Source organism: Schistocerca cancellata, chromosome 4 (assembly GCF_023864275.1).
Source record: "Schistocerca cancellata isolate TAMUIC-IGC-003103 chromosome 4, iqSchCanc2.1, whole genome shotgun sequence".
Lineage (NCBI taxonomy): Eukaryota > Metazoa > Arthropoda > Insecta > Orthoptera > Acrididae > Schistocerca > Schistocerca cancellata.
The window spans coordinates 856766943-856784897 of NC_064629.1; positions in this window are offsets into that span (position 1 = coordinate 856766943).

Genomic DNA, 17955 nt, shown 5'->3' on the forward strand with positions numbered 1-17955 from the left:
AATAACAGATCCCAGTCATTAGAACTCAAAGTAGTTTAACCAGGCATCAACACCATACATCAAGGTTCTCTTTAATATAAAAGTGATTCATTTGTTTTGCATTGACAACATCAGCAGCCCTTTTACTCCGAGCTGTCCATGGCACCGCCAAGTCAGAGTATCAACGCATACGTATAGCCACAGCCTCATACAGCAAGTGAATGCTGTGTATCATCACATGAGTAATGGGACAACAGGGATGGTGACGCACTTTGTTAGTATGGGTTGCATATATTCAGGCGCAAACTTGACTGATTTGTAACCCCCCCACCCCCTCCCTTTACACTATTGTTCTGCTAAGTGGATTACGAACCCTGAGTTGGATTTATGACCTTCTTGGGATACTCTGATGATCCAAGAAATCTCCCACTCCTCACTGTCCACTTCTCCACCCCCACCTCTCTGGAAACCTCCAACCCTCTGCCTTCCCCTCACCAATACGAGTACACTTCCAGCCCTGAGTTATTCGAATAGCCCTCTCCCACTCTATGATTCACTAATTAATTAAATCGATAAATTAATTAACCCATCCCCTCTGGTAAATCCTCCAGCTCTCCCCTTCCCTTCCACCACCTGGAAATGGGCAGGTCTGTACTGAAGAGGAACGATCTCACAACAGGAAATTCAATTACATAGCGAAAGCTATACTGTTTATTTATAAAATTCAATTTGCAGTGCTGGGATCTCTCTTGCCCGTCATTCTCTGCTGTACTGAAAGATGGAGATCTTGTAAAACTAATCAAAAAGAAGTAATATAATCAATCGGTTTTTTTATTACGATCATGCAAGAAATACCTTCATGAAACACAGATCATACTTAATTACACTGTTAAAAAATTTTCGATCGCTACTGGGCTGCACCACAAGCCAGGTGCCTTGTGTATGCCCACATGAGCAGGCCCTGTGAATGCTGTTGGCTGCTGCACTAATCTCCCAAAGGAAAGCTTCAAGTGGCGGCAACCCTTTGATATTGATACCTGAGAAATTTCTGCCAAAACACATGCTCTCCTTCACTCGCTCCCTTTGTCTATCTCAGGTGGATGCTTCCTATTTGTGTGAACCAATGTACGCAAGAACAGGCAGACAAAGCTGTCCGCCCTACCCCTCTTTCCTTCCACCCCCTCCCCACCCGTCTCAGCGCTCATGCAGACCAGGGGTAAGTAATCGGTACATCCCTCTGTTTTGACACTTCCACTGCTTTGGAAATCTGTATGAGATGGGACAAAGACATTCGAGAAGAAGTAATTAAATCGATACCCTTTATGTGGCCAGTTTCTTCCTTCAGTCCTACTGGTAGATACTAGGATTAGCATATTTGGTGGAATTTGATCCCGCAACTGCCCATTCTAAACCCTGCTCTTCCCCATCTGTGTTTTTTCCATTGTCTCCTATTGGTGGATACTGGCACCATTAGGTCATTTGGTAAGATTTCCATTACGTTGGAGGTAGCTGAAAATTTCAAATTTCAGCTCAGTTACATGTTATGCCCGTAAACAATTTGCAGGAGGGGCTGGACAGGTGCGTGCTTGCAATACCACTATCGGAAACAATAAATTGACCAATCAGGAATTTCAGGTTGCGATTGGGATTTTAAAAGACTACATAATTCCTAAACTGGCTCTCTCCACTATATTCGGAAGGACAAGAAGTGCCTACTGCGTGATGTGATAGAGACAACAGCAACAAATAGCTCTACAGCACAGAGTCCACTGCGACGTATTGATAATCACTAAGCACGACATACTTTAACCTTGATTCAATTCATAATAGTAGTAGTAGTAGTAGTTGTTGTTGTTGTTGTTGTTGTTGTTGTTGTTGTCCTTGTTGTCATGGCTAGATGTTGGATATCGGGATCATTCGGGAAATGTCATCGCGATTGGGTTTTTAAAGCACTACAGAATTTCCAAATTAGTTCTCTCCACTACATCTGGAAGGATGTGGAGGAAGGGGTCTACTCTGACAGGATACAGCAAGCACTACTGCAAGACTGAGTCCATTGCAATGTATTGAGAAGCCCCAAACATGACACACTTAAACCACCATCTAGCTCACAGCAGAAGTTTCCATGGCTGGATGTCAGAGATCAGTAAAACACTTGCACATCCCATTTGCTCATGTCCAAATGTCTACAGATTATGCGCCAATCCCCTCATACATCGCCAGCTGTAATGCTCAGAGGTCGCTGAAAACTGTCGCCGCGACCGCAGCCGCATTTGTGGACTCATTTACATGCCAGAGTTCTCTACCCCTGGCCATGGAGGGTATCTTGGGATGATTGGAGTGGTAGGAATTCGGATGTTATCAATATTCCAGTGCCAACAGTTGACTGTGATCGATATTGAATCGGTCAATTTTCCATGGAGAATAGATGCAACACACGAGATCATGGAAATAGCCCAACGCAGCTATCCAGAGGGCGCTGCCACCAGGATTTGCCACTGCAGCTTTAGGCAAGAATCGACTAGCTGTCCGGCCAGAGCTTTTCTTTGTACGGGCCGATCGCGAGAGCCTTAAGTTGGAAATGCCCATTCATTCTGGCCACAGGCTACATCTGTCACATACCCCATATGCCAAATCTTGTCGTCCTAGAAAAGCAGCCACATATTTATCACTGTAATTAATGTTAAATAATTACGACTGAAGCCCCAATCTGATGAATATCGAAAATGTGTGAAGTATTGGAAATACCTCCTTCTGAAAGCTATGGCTCTGGAGATATCAATATCCACATCCCTCTTATGACTGAACATATTTTTCCACTTTAAGTCCGTCATCCCCCTTACGGCTACTGGTGCATTAAAATCACAGTCTTCCACGTCAAATCCATACTTCCCTTGCGACCAGACATAGTCATTTTCTTTGCACATGTCGGAACAATGACCACAGTAATTGTACACCCGAACACAAATTTTATAAGCCTGCCGATCACAGCGAATCTATCACACATCCCCTACTAAGTATGATATTTCGGCAGTAACAAATTACTGGTGGCCACAAACAATACTGAGTGAAGATCCGCGATGGATGGACATGACTCAATTGTTTTTATTGCGAGTTGTACCAGTGTGCCTTAGGAAAAGAGACGTAATCATCTCATAAGCGACCAAATATTAAAAACACAACTGCAACGTCCACGTTATTGTCACCCTGCATAAAAAGTGGTCTTGGTTCTACAGACACGCACAATTATCACTAACGATATCCATGTTAAAAACTAAAGATGCTAGTATGGTACTTCTTCCGAATGAAGTGGTCTTCCACACAAATACCGAGACACTGAATATAGATGATGACCGTAGGGTGTGTATTAACAGACTGAAAATGTGGGTGAACGTCACCAGCAGTGTAAACTCGTAATAAAATCACCTTTATCACGTAATTTATAAAGTGATTCGGCTAAGGAAGGAGGTATGAAGCCGATATTTGTAACTCCCTCTTGCAGCTACTAGGTATTTCACACGCTAACAAATAGTATTTGTAACATATTCTATCTCGATACCATATAGATAATGTGACAGAGGTTCTGCAATACATCCAGGGGATTATAGGCAAGGAAGGATGATGGCTGACTGAGATTGATCACACACAGAAGATCGTGTGCTATGTGAGGAATCACTTAAAAACGAAGGGTATGATTAAAGTCATAAGAAATGTACAAAATCCAATGACCAATACACTGGCTTTTCAGATCTTTAGTGCTATGCTTTCAAGTAGAAATGCTGTCTGTGATTTTTAACCCAGTCTCTCCAATCAAGCACATACTTGCATTAGGTCCTATAGAGAAGAGTTTTAATAATTAGAGCCACTGGTGAATTCTATTCATGGCACTCTCATATCTCTAAATGACCCACCTTTTTCGAACCTGCCTGCTAAGGATTGCAAACAGCAAACAGCAAGGTTTTAAACACTCCCTTTGCATCCATCTTGTAACTATTCCTCAGTCTCTGCCCCGCCCTCCCTGCAGCTTTGTCCATATGATCGTTCCCATTTATGTCAGAACTGATCGCAACTCAGAGAGCGCTGTACCTAAGACCGTCTGCATCCCGTGGAGTACCAGGATGAGCTGAGTTAATGCGACAGGATCATGTTTCGACCACTCATTGCAAATGGGAACACGTTTCCACAGCTCCACCAATCCTGTACAATGTGCAAGGCCAGCGGCAAACGAAGCTTGCTCCTGCAACACGAGGTATTACGGAAGGCAGTGAGCAGTTACAGTGGTGTTCCTTATCCGGAAAATTGGGAAGACTCCACATTATATGGGAGCTGGTAGAAGGACAAGTATTTTGCTACTGCATTGTGGTGTGTCTCCTAACTACATACATCTACAGTCCATAGGAGATCAGCACCCCTCACAGTGCATTCGTGTCTGCCATCCAAACATTCTGTTTATCCTCATTATTTTGTACCATCCAACAGAGAAAAACCATGAACTATAAAAACTGCACTAACATCACTCAGTAGAGAACTGGATAAGATACTACCATATCCTTGTCGTCCAATATGTCGAAAACAAATACCATCTAAATTCTGATGTATATTGCAATTCTATTAAATATACAGCCTTGGCCAGTGATCGAAGTCCCTTCCACAGGCCAGTGTAAAGTTTCGTCACCCGTACTGTAGGAGCACCATCAATCACCACAGACTATCAATCATAAGAGAGGGTCCCTGTGTTGTTCTCTCATAAGCAGTTTGGTACGTTGTTCTTTTGCTGTAACACATCCAAGCAATGTATGCTTACGGCTTTGTATACCACCATACATTTTGTTTTTCCACCACGACTTCGAGGTCTGTGTCAGGTGCTAAACTGACATTCACACATTTTGATCCATTGGTTCTCACAGAAAGCTGGACATCACTTGGTGTAAACTATGCTGCTCCCACAACACACAGGATGGTTGAAATAAAAGACAGAGGCAGCGTTTCTTTTTGACAAAAATGTGGAAGGCATCACAATATATGGAAACTGGAAGAGTGTGTAACATTGTGGAGCATTTCCAAAAAGCTGCCTGAAGGTGATGACCTCTACATTTAATCTCATCTTTCACAGTGATGGGGTAGCACATGTCCAGGTGATCTGTTTCGAAGAGGCCAGAGCACTGATTCCTTATATTGCAGCCATATGTGCTATCACTGTTTCAGTGCTGGCCGTCCTCAGAAGGTGTTGCTCCCACCAGGACACTCTGTATCTCAAACAAGTAGTGTCAGTCAATCATTATGTGGTAATCAACAATGTAGCATTGGACGGATGGAATGGAAAAGACACCATCGATATGGGACAATGTACTGTAATATGCACCACAGTTGATAGTGTGATCAGTTTTTCTGTAATTTCAATGCCAACCAATGAAATAGCAGCATGCTTCCCAGTTTCTGTATAATCACTAAAGCATCGCTCCACTACTTTGAGTGTACAATATACTAGGTGCCGAATGTAGATAGATGACTGTGCAGTACGTCTATTCATGGTGAATTCTCGAACATGTACACCATAACATATCAGACAGTGGCCTATACAGATGCAGTTAGGTTATCTACATATTTCTAGCACTTCAATCATAGTGCATAATATAAGATTACGATTCTCCATCTTTCCCTATATGGATGAAAATCGCTTTCTTAGGATAAAGTTGGAGATTGAAAAATCTCCTCGCGTTGTCTTTGACTAACCCTCCCTACAGCACCGTCTTCGATTTAATTTGCAGCTGACCAGAAGTAGGAGGGTAAGGAGGGTACAATATCCGCACCAATCTTACTCACAGCGCCAATGCAGGTGTACAAGATCTCTCCAGATGTGAGCATGTTGAGCAGGTTAGCACCTCTTATCGGTGTATAGCAGATATGAGAATTCTGTAATGATATAACTGACGATTAAGAAGAAACGTGTGGTTTATGCATGATGGAGCTATAGACGAACTGAGTTTCAAGTATTTTACATAAATCAACTGTGCTATCAACTCCAAAGTTTGTTATAGTGTCTGGGGTCAGTACCAAGAAGGTATCAGCACGAGAGATATTGTTGTATAACATAAACATACGCGCTCTTAAGGCTACACAGTTATGCACTTAAAACTGCTATAATGTTGAAGCACATTATAGCACATTTAAGTGCAGAACTGTTAAAGCCCTCCCCCCATGAACCATGGACCTTGCCGTTGGTGTGGAGGCTTGCGCGCCTCAGCGATACAGATAGCCGTACCGTAGGTGCAACCACAACGGAGGAGTATCTGTTGAGAGGTCAGACAAACATGTGGTTCCTGAAGAGGGGCAGCAGTCTTGTCAGTAGTTGCAAGGGCAACAGTCTGGAATCTGGATGATTGACTGATCTGGCCTTGTAACACTTACCAAAACGGCCTTGCTGTGCTGGTACTGCGAACGGCTGAAAGCAAGGGGAAACTACGGCCGTATTTTTTTCGGAGGGCATGCAGCTTTACTGTATGGATAAATGATGATGGCGTCCTCTTGGGTAAAATATTCCGGAGCTAAAATAGTCCACCATTCGGATCTCCAGGCGGCAACTACTCAGGAGGACGTTGTTATCAAGAGAAAGAAAACTGGGGTTCTACGGATCGAAGCGTGGAATGTCAGATCCCTTAATAGGGCAGGTAGGTTAGAAAATTTAAAAAGGGAAATGGATAGGTTAAAGTTAGATATAGCGGGAATTAGTGAAGTTCGGTGGCAGGAGGAACAAGACTTCTGGTCAGGTGAATACAGGGTTATAAATACAAAATCAAATAGGGGTAATGCAGGAGTAGGTTTAATGATGAATAAAAAAAATAGAAATGCGGGTAAGCTACTACAAACAGCATAGTGAACGCATTATTGTGGCCAAGATAGATACGGATCCTACGCCTACCACAGTAGTACAAGTTTATATGCCAACTAGCTCCGCAGATGACGAAGAGATTGATGAAATGTATGATAAGATAAAAGAAATTATTCAGATAGTGAAGGGAGACGAAAATTTATTAGTCATGGGTGACTGGAACTCGATAGTAGGAAAAGGAACAGAAGGAAATGTAGTAGGTGAATATGGAATGGGAGTAAGGAATGAAAGAGGAAGCCGCCTGGTAGAATTTTGCACAGAACATAACTTAATCACAGCTAACACTTGGTTCAAGAATCATGAGAGAAGGTTGTATACATGGAAGAAGCCTGGAGATACTGGAAGGTATTAGATAGATTGTATAATGGGAAGACAGAGATTCAGCAACCAGGTTTTAAATTGCAAGACGTTTCGAGGGGCAGATGTGGACTCTGACCACGATCTATTGGTTATGAACTGTAGATTAAAACTGAAGAAACTGCAAAAAGGCGGTAAATTGAGGAGACGGGACCTGGATAAACTGAAAGAACAGGAGGTTGTAGAGAGCTTCAGGGAGAGCATTAGGGAACGATTGACAAGAATGGGGGAAAGAAATACAGTAGAAGAAGAATGGGTAGCTTTGAGAGACGAAATAGTGAAGGCAGCAGAGGATCAACGAGGTAAAAAGACGAGGCTTAATAGAAATCCTTGAGTAACAAGAGATATTGAATTTAATTGACGAAAGGAGAAAATACAAAAATGCAGTAAATGAGGCAGGCGAAAAAGAATACAAGCGTCTCAAAAATGAGATCTACAGGAAGTGCAAAATGGCTAAGCACGGATGGCTATAGGACAAATGTAAGGATGTAGAGGCGCATATCACTAGGGGTAAGATAGATACTGCCTACAGGAAAATTAAAGAGATCTTTGCAGAAAGAGAACGACTTGCATGAATATCAAGAGCTCAGATGGAAATCCAGTAATAAGCAAAGAAGGGAAAGCAGAAAGGTGGAAGGAGTATATAGAGGGTCTATACAAGGGCGATGTTCTTGAGGACAATATTACAGAAATGGAAGAGAATGTAAAGATGAAATAGGAGATATGGAACTGTGTGAAGAGTTTGACAGAGCACTGAAAGACATAAGTCGAAACAAGGAAGCGTGAGTAGACAACATCCCATTAGAACTAATGACAGCCTTGGGAGAGCCAGGCCTAACAAAACCCTACCATCTAGTGAGCAAGATGTATGAGACAGGCGAAATACCCTCAGAAAGTGTTCAAGAAGAATGTAATAATTCCAATCCCAAAGAAAGCAGGTGTTGACAGATGTGAAAATTACCGAACTATCAGTTTAATAAGCCACGGCTGCAAAATACTAACGCGAATTCTTTACAGACGAATGGAAAAACTGGTAGAAGCCGACCTCGGAGAAATGTTGGAACACGTGAGGCAATATTGACCCGACGACTTATCTTAGAAAATAGATTAAGGAAAGACAAACCTACGTTTCTAGCATTTGTAGACTTACAGAAAGCTTTTGACAGTGTTGACTGGAACACTCTCTTTCAAATTCTGAAGCTGGCAGCGAAAGGCTATTTACAACTTGTACATAAACCAGATGGCAGTTATAATAGTCGAGGGGCATGAAAGGAAAGCAATGGTTGGGAAGGGATTGAGACATTTTTGTAGCCTATCCCCGATGTTATTCAATCTGTATATTGAGCAAGCAGTAAAGGAAACAAAAGAAAAATTCGGAGTAGGAATTAAAATTCATGGACAAGAAATAAAAACTTTGAGGTTCGCCGATGACATTGTGATCTGTCAGAGACAGCAAAGGACCTGGAAGAGTAGCTGAACGGAATGGACAGTGTCTTGAAAGGACGATATAAGATGAACATCAACAAAAGCGAAACGGGGATATGGAATGTAGTCGCATTAAATCGGGTGATGCTGCGGGAATTAGATTAGGAAATGAGAGGCTTAAAGTAGTAAATGAGTTTTGCTATTTGGGGAGCAAAGTAACTGATGATGGTCGAAGCAGAGAGGATATAAACTGTAGGCTGGCAATGGCAAGGAAAGCGTTTCTGAAGAAGAGAAATTTGTTAACATCGAGTATAGATTTAAGTGTCAGGAAGTCGTTTCTGAAAGAATTTGTATGGAGTATAGCCATGTACGGAAGCGAAACGTGGACGATAAATAGTTTGGACAAGAAGAGAATAGAAGCTTTCGAAATGTGGTGCTACAGATGAATGCTGAAGATTAGATTGGTAGATCACATAACTAATGAGGAGGTATTGAACAGAATTGGAGAGAAGAGAAATGTGTGGCACAACTTGACTAGAAGAAGGGATCGGTCGGTAGGGCATATTCTGAGGCATCAAGGGATCACCAATTTAGTATTGAAGGGCAGCGTGGAGGGTAAAAATCGTAGAGGGAGACCAAGAGATGAATACACTAAACAGATTCAGAAGGATGTAGGTTGCAGTAGGTACTGAGAGATGAAGAAGCTTGCACAGGATAGAGTAGCATAGAGAGCTGCATCAAACCAGTCTCTGGACTGAAGATCACAACAACAACAACAATGTTAAAGGCATGTGGTTTCCTAAATGTTACTCATCTTGATGCAACACTCTTAATACTATAATGCAGGACATATATGTCCAACATCTGACATACATCCACCCTACATGTTTTCTATCCAACTCACTACAGTGACAAATTTTAAGATGATAAAACTACTTCCTTTTACACTAAAGAAAAATATAGATTCCTTGTCATATATGCTCAATAGTTTTCAGAAGGTGAATACTGCCCATTGCTCACTTCTGATTATGGTTGAGAAATTATACCATGTTCACATCAGCCTATAAAATGATTATCAGCAATGGAAAATGCCTCTTACAAAAAAAAACAGACAAACGCATAGCAATGGTGTTTGATATGTGAAATTACATGCCATGCTGCACCAACTCCATAAAAAGGACAGCTGTCAAGTATATGTATACATAGGGTTTTCAGTAGCCCACAAACACGTGTCACTGACTTACAATCACTGCAGTTATGAAACTGAAGACTCATATGTTTCCAAAATGTGGCACAGAAATGGAGCACTTTGCATACATCTTTGTTCTTATAGAGAAGGGTGTTGCAATAGGTTTTCCATCGATGGACATGACTCATCACACATGCACTGGAAGCCCCCTACTGGCTGCTGTATGGGGATATTTGCTGTTAAAGATTGGAGATAGATAGCAATCTAAGTGACATACTGAAGACGCAACTGTATGTGAGTCGATCGCAAATTATATCACATAACTGATTCACTCTGAGAGAACAACGGAAAAATTGTTATATGTGTGATAAGTGACCAGCAGCAACAACTATCCCTCTCTAGAATGCATCATGAGCCTACCACCAAATCATACATCGTTACAACCACTCTCATCCGATCACTCCATCTACTTTATAACATCCTTTAATGAAGATCGATGACAATTTAGAGGCAGATATTTCTCTTTACCAATGCGGTGTGAAAGACAGCAGTCAACTTGCATGTATCAATATTACCTCAACAGACATACAGTAGAATGTTGTTAAAATATTATACAGCAACTGTTCTGTAAGGTATTTTTTGGCTGACACTGCATGTTCATGATTGGTGGAGAGCGCACAGATGCACATTGGAAATACTGTCTGTTAGGGTTTGAAACACCTAGACAGCCTTGCACAGGGCCAAACATGCGATATGTAGTGCATATTGCAGTCCCCCATCTGGTAATACAACGCTCTTTAGCTAAAGAGACTTTATAAAAATCAATAAGGAGGTTGTCGATAACATTGGGGGCCCACCTAGGATAGTGATCACATACTAGTTCCCATGCACAAGAATTTTGCTGCACGAGGAACAGTATATGCAAGTACTCCCTCGTTGCCCCTCAATTTCCCCACACTTTTGGCCTATTTTTCCTGAATTTATACGTATTTTCCGTCAATTTTCATAATTTTATCGATTTTATGTAACTTCTGCCCATGGAACCATGACATCAGTTCTTGCCACATCTTTTTAAATTTCTTTTGAATGCAGTATAGTAGTCCACACCTAGCACAAATGCATCATTTTTCTGACCTGACGGTATAGCATAGCACTTTACTCCAATGCATCCAGTTACCTTAACCACATATTCTACAGTTTCAGTGCATTCGCTCTGTTTTCTGTATGTCTGTGTGTGTGTCATTGGTCATAGTATTTTGTACATTTCTTATGACTTCAATCTAGCGCTGCATTTTTTCAAGTGATTCCTCACATTGCACATGATTTACCATTCCCTTGCCTATAGCCCCATGTAATATGTTGCAGAAACTCTGTTACATTGTCGACATGGTATCAAGGTAGAATGTGTTACAAGTATTGTTTATTGGTGTGGGAAATACCTAGCAGCAGCAAGAGGGAGTTGCAAATATCAGCCTTAATACCAAGTTCCTTACCCTAAATTTGGTGATAAGGATTATTTTATTATGAGTTTACACTGCTAGTAATGTGCACCCATACTTTCGTTTTGTTAATAAACATCCCACGATCACCATTTATATTCATTAAAAAGCAATACTATACCTCGATTTATAAGGCATGTATAATTTCTAACATTGATGTCATTAGCGATACATGTGCGCCCACAACTGCTGCTGTGTTCATGAGGAGAGTTTTCACTGACCCCTGAGCGTTACGGCTGGTGGTGTATGAGGGGCTTGGCACACTGCGTATGGACATTGGGACATGAGCACATAGGATTTACAAGTGTTTCAGTGATCTCCGACATCTAGCCATGACAAATCCTGCTGTGGACTACTGGATCATGGTTTAAGTGTGTCATGTTTAGTGCTTCTCAATACATCACAGTGGACTCTGTCTTGCAGTGGTATTTCCTGTCTCTATTCCATCATGCATTAGGATCTTCTTCCTCCTGATCAATTTATTGTTTCCGATACTGGTATTGTGAGCATGCGTCTGTCCAGCTCCTAACGAAAATTGCTGCAACTGCGCTGAAATTTGAAATTTTCAGCTACCTCCAACGTAATGGACTTCCTACCAAATGACCTAACTGTGACAGTATCCACCAAAACTAGGCAAAGGAAACAGAAAATCTGGAAGGGGAAAGAGTAGGGTTTGGAAACTGGGCAGTTTTGGGATCAAATCCCACCAAATATACGTGTTCTAGTATCAATCAATAGGATACAAGGAACAAATTGGCTGCACACAATGGGTATCGATTTAATTAATTAGTCAGTCAAGTCAGTCGCTGATAGAGTGGGGAATATTTTCAAGATATCTACAACTGGAAGAGAAAGGTGGGGGTTATCAGGTATCCAGTACTTTGTTCAGGAGAAAAGTGGGGTTAATCTGGCACACAACAGACACTACCTACTTCTTCTCGAATGTCTTTGTTCCGTATACTACAGGTTTCCATAGCAGTGGAAGTGTGAGAAGAAAGGGATGTACCAACTACCAATGCCAGGTCTGCATGAGCAGTGACGGAGTGGGCAGGAGAATGGAGGGGAAGACGGGTGGGGGGGGACATCTTGATCTGTTTGTGTTTGCATAAGTTGTTTCACACAAACAAGAAACACCCACTTGAGAGAGAGAGAGAGAGAGGGTGAGTGAGAGGGAGAGCATGCGTTTCGACAGGAATTTCTCAGGTAATAATATCAAAGGGTTGCCACCAACTGAAGCTTTTGTTTGGGGGATTAGCATGGCAGTCAACAGTGGTCACAGGACCTGCATGCATAGGAATACATGAGGTGTGGCCCAGCCGACATCGTGTGCTTCACAATCAAAAGGTTTTTAACAGTGTAATTATGTGTGATAAGCATTTCATGACAGTATTCCTTGTGCGATCTGAATTAAAAATAGCGATCTATTCAACTTCTTCCTTTCGATTAATTTTACAAGACCTGCATCTCCCAATACAGCAGAGAATGATGAGCAAGAGAGATCCAACTCCTACAGATTTTATAAATAAACAACATATCCTTTACTGTGCAACTGAACTGCCTGTTGTGAGACCCTTCCTCTCCAGCACAGACCCGCCAACTTCCATGTGGAGGAGGGGAGGCGAATGGTTGGGGGATTTACCAGGGGGGAAGGGTTAATTAATTTATCGATTTAATTAATTAGTCAGTCAAGTTGATAGAGCAGGAGGGTGGGCTATTCGAATAAGTCAGTCCTGAAAGTGTACTTGTATCAGCGAGAGGGAGAGGGGGGACTTGAAGGCTCCAGAGGAATTGGGGAGGATGAAGGAAAGGGACAGTGGTGGGGAGGATTCTCGAGAGGATGATTATCCTCAGGGAGTCGTCAGTCAACCCCAGTGGGTTATAATCCACTTGGCAGAACAAAAGGTTAATGGGAAGGGGAGGGGTTCACAAATTAATCAAGTTTACCCCTGAATAATCCAAACCTTAATAATAAAATGCGCCAGTACCCGTGTTGCCCCACTACACACAAAACTGCTCACTGCTGCCCTCGTTATGGTGCATGCATGCTCTCTATGAACACAGACCGAAGTGCACAGTATCTTCTGCTTTATTATACACTACTTAATAAATTTACACTATCACGATCATCCTTAACTAGTACGAATATGAATAGTAGGCCTGGGTATTTCTTAATATCCTACAATAGACGTTAATGGTGAAAGGATCAAATAATAACGCAGAAACGTACCGTTTATTATTAGTAATAATAATTTTTTTTCAAAAACGTGGGTTGGGCACACACCAATGCCTTTATATGTCCTCGTAGCCTAAATTCTAACAAATTCAGGTTCAGTGAACGTAGAGGCCATGCTGCTGGGCCTCCTCAACAAGTCCATCACCTATGGAACTTTGCGATGATGCACCATTGCATCTTCTGTAGAAAATGGGGTTGTGCCCTGTCGTCCAAAAACCCCAGTCGTCGTCTTCGTGCAAGGAGAACTTTCTCCAATAGCGCTGGTAATTCATCCCACAGAAATCAGTGACTCACAGCACCTGTTAAAATGTTCGGTAAAGTGTATGGCCCTATTAGTCAGTCACCCACAATTCCTGTCCGTTCATTGATACTGAAGCGGTCCTCATTTCTCACCTCCGCGATTGCTCGACGATTTGCGTCAACCCACACGTGTGTGTTGTGGTAATTTACCGTGCTATCTCTGGTGAACACTGCCTTCTCTGTAAATGAAATGCAACCTGCGAACTGCAAATCTTTAATGGTCCATATCTTAACATGTATTGGTTTCAAGACATACCATTGTCGGAACTTTTCTTGTTGTTGTGATGAATAGTACTCCCTGCAGGAGTACATAACACCTTTTTTTTTTTAAACAACCAGTGAAATGAAGAGCGGCACGAACGACGAGGTAGTGTAACAGAAATGTTTATAAATTTCAACTGACAGATACTTCGAAAAGCCAAGTCGTATATCTCGCAAGAGCCTGCACAGAAAACTGTAAGAACCACATTTCAACGCAGAAACTATCAATATTATTGAACTCCTCGCATCTGTCCCATATAGACCACATCTTTCTTCCCACGGTTCCATCTGCGAATGAAATGGGAAGAAACCTCAATATGTGCTACAATAAAAAAAGTCTATCACCAACTGGACAGTGGTTCAGAAAGTATAGAATTAGAAGGGAAGACACATTAGATGCATTATCCTTGTTCGATGACGTACAAAGCGGCAGCATTCGTGCCAGACTGTGTGGAATTTTCATCTTTTTTGCATAAGTTTTGCAATGCGCGTTTACATAAAGTAAACACCACTGCACCTTGAATCACAGGAAGACATGACAATTTTTTAGGAGAGCCTCGAATAAACCACCGCCCAAGCATGTTTGTGAAGAACTAGAGCGCTGGTAGTGTGCCACCCGAAGTTACCCAAAATTGTAGTATCAGATATTAACCAATTTTGAGCAAGAATATGAAAAAAGTTACGTTCATTTGAATTAAAATGGAATACAAAGCTTTCCTCGAACATTAAACGTAATACCAGTGAAAGGAGATCCCACACGCTATTAGCTCCGTTATTGTTACCTCCGGGGTTAAGGGGAGTGGGTAGCTAATAACTACTTACCACATAGCGCAGTCACCAGGACAACTAATAATGTGCAAATATTGTCCCCATTAGACTTCAAATAAAGTATGATGACGGTTTTGTGTACAGAGGTTAGTAGTAACCACCATTAATTGACTTTTGCCACGTTAAAGAGACTGCAGATTAAGAATGTTTTTCAACAGGCGCATTTCGCTGTATTAGTAAAGTGGTCTCTGTGTTTATTTTGTAAACATGTTGTACAAGTAATGCTATTTTACGTTTTAACTAATAAAGAAATAAAAACAGCTTTACTAACACATGTGATGTTATGTACACGCTACTTTCAGTGTTTATTGTTTCTGTTATATGTTTGATGACAGGTGCTTCATTCTCTCGTTGTTATCAAAGGCTGCAGTCGAAAAACGCTCAATATCTCTTTTACTACTCACTTTGTTTGACTGTCAGACGCACACTTTACCTTTAACTCCTCTTATTTTTCATGCACACTTCACTTTTTTCATTTAACTTCGAGTTATAAATGTACTCACACAAATTTTACTGTAGTTCTCTTTGTTCTGCACTCAGTGCTGTGTTCTACGTTCATTTGTTTTCGTGTGTTTTATGGGTGTCGCTAACATCTCGCATACATTCGGATTTGTGTATTTGTGTGTGTGTGTGTGTGTGTGTGTGTGTGTGTGTGTGTGTGTTTTCTAATCTGTGTCTAATGCCTGTTCTTTTCTAGTACGAGTGTATCTACTGTTCTAATGTGAGTCCCATGCCAAATTAGAGCAGTGTTGTTAAAGGTTGGCGGCAAGAATACGTTCAGTTAATTTAAAAAGTGTGTATTTTGCCAAATGATCTTATTGTTAAGGAGGTAATATTTCACCTGTTGTCAAGAGAACATAGTAATACTACGGCTTCGGATTATGTTCTGTATGTCTGTATCTTCTACTGTAGTATTATGCTGTCGTAGGTGGAAGTACTCTACAGAAGTTGAGTGATTTGTTCCATAGTTCTATGGTTCTACATGTACTTTCGTATCAAATGCTCTACAAGGTTGCCCTACATATCTTCCATCACACGTATTGCTCTTTAATTGACAAAAATTCGATTTGTGAAAAACATCATCTTTCTAGTACTTGAGGCGAATATTTTTTAATTTGTTTGTTTTGTGAGCTACTTTAATGCTCAGTCTTGTAAAATTTTAGGTATTCAACGTGTGCATTTGAAGTATTACTTCATTGTGAGCATGATTTCTTCTTTTTTCTCTTCTACACACTGCGTTATTTCTGTTCCCTTTTCTTGTATATTTATTAATGTGGGCTTCTGCCCTTGCGTTGATCACGGTTGCGTGTATATTGTGTTTTATGCCTTTATTTTGTTGAACAGATTTATAACTAGATTATCTTTGCACCCATCTTCTGTGACTATTTGTACTATGATATTCACTTCGTTTTTGTAGTTTTTTGTGGTTAATGGTATTGTGTTTTGCCTGTTGAGTGCATGACTATGTCCAACTTGTGTTTTGGGTGACTTGATATTTAGTCTAGGCTATGTGTATGCTTAAGACAGGAAATAGAAAACAGTTCTTGTTATATGACATCAGTTGTGATTGATGAGTACCCAAACACACATATTAGTAATAATTTTTATTGCTTTGCAGGAAGAGGAAGCTGGTGCCCACCGCCTTCGTTATCAACCCACGTGGATAGAGAGGACGCTGTGAGAACAAAACCATAATGTTCATCCTATATGTTCGCCGTTTGTTTGTGTCCGTGTGTTGTCGTACCAGAATGCATCCAATGAGTGTTTGGTGTTCCTCAAACCGCTGTCCACGAAACGACAGGCGCAACATGTCTGCGCTTTCAGCTGCTTCCTGGAGATCATGTTGTCATTTGTTGAAAATAATTTAAATCGATTATTTTTAATTCCGTAGAAATTGAAAACTACATCAAGAAATGGTGGCTACATATTGAGCTAAGTTGATTAACATACATTTTTCATATTTACCCCACACTGATAAAATAAATCGGCAAACAAAACACAAGCTTCCCGGAAGGGCACTTTTGTGAGTTTTGCTGGCTTTCAGAGAAGCTGATTCAAAGAAGAGAACCCAAGCATACAGTGGTTACAATAAAGAGGCAACAAGGTTAGCGAAGAGGAGAGGTACGCCTTAGAACATGAGGCCAGAAATTTTTCACTTACTGCATTTACAGTAACTGCACACAACTCGGAATTCTTCACGCAGTCAGATTCTGTCTTGCCTTGGTCAGATACTAGGCGTAAATGGCCATGCATGCCACACCTCGCACAGCTAGACATAGCACAATACTCACTTGTGCAGAAATTTACACCGCTGGAAGTGGCAGACGATGAAATACAGCACCAAATTATATCAGTAGCTCCTAGTTCATAAGCCCATTCAAGTGTACCAGAACCAATACAAGTTTCCCATAACTGTTGGCCAACTAAACTTTAACAGATGAAATACACCGCCTTCGTTTATAATTGTTCGCTTAGGTTTGATCCATAATGTGCGTGTTAGAGATGTAGCCTCGAGGGCGACACATCTAAGCCGTTATTCTCACAGTGATTCATCAGCATTCCTGTAGGTTTTTTTAAAGTAAGAATCGTTTTTACATTAAAAACAGAAGTGAATTTTCTAAAACGCTTTTATTATTACACAAAACCTTATACCTTAAGCTAATTTTGATATAATTTCTGCTGATATTAAAGCATTTATAGCAATGAACCACACACTTCTGAAATCCATTCTTATCAAAGTCTGCTTTTCAAACACTTCTGAAAGTCCTTTTCAACGTTATCGTCATTGACTTGGACACGACCGCGTAATACGTATTTCAAATGCAGGAACAGGTGGTTATCAATGGATGTACATCAAAGTTACACAGCAACTGACCAATTTGCTCCCAGAAAAAGTATTTGATGAGATACAGTGTTCACTGAACTGTAGATTGTATGCCACAGTTAAGGTCACACAATACGTCTCAGAATTGATTATATCTGTATGGAGCAATAA